The following is a 372-nucleotide window of genomic DNA, read 5'->3' on the forward strand; positions in this document are numbered from 1 at the left end:
GAAAGTGCGATGTCTCTTGAGTCGCAAACAGGTCCACCTGAGCCTGGCCAAAAACTCTCTATATCTGCTTCACCACATCGGAGTGAAGCATCCATTCCCCGGGAACAGGATTCCATTCAACAGGATGTCTGCTCTCATATTGAGATGCCCAGGAATGTGAACCACTCTCAGCGAGAGGAGTTTGCCCTGGGACAACACACGGATCTGGTGCGCCAGCTTGTACAAGGGGCACGAACGCAGACCTCCTTGGTGGTTGATGTAAGAGACCACCGCTGTGTTGTTGATGCGCACCAACACATGGTGACCTCTTAGGTCTGGGAGAAAGTGTCTTAGTGCACGAAGCACGGCCAGCATCTCCAGGCAGTTTATATG

This window comes from Sinocyclocheilus rhinocerous, unplaced genomic scaffold, assembly GCF_001515625.1.
Source record: "Sinocyclocheilus rhinocerous isolate Xijiao unplaced genomic scaffold, SAMN03320098_v1.1 scaffold2277, whole genome shotgun sequence".
Classification (NCBI taxonomy): domain Eukaryota; kingdom Metazoa; phylum Chordata; class Actinopteri; order Cypriniformes; family Cyprinidae; genus Sinocyclocheilus; species Sinocyclocheilus rhinocerous.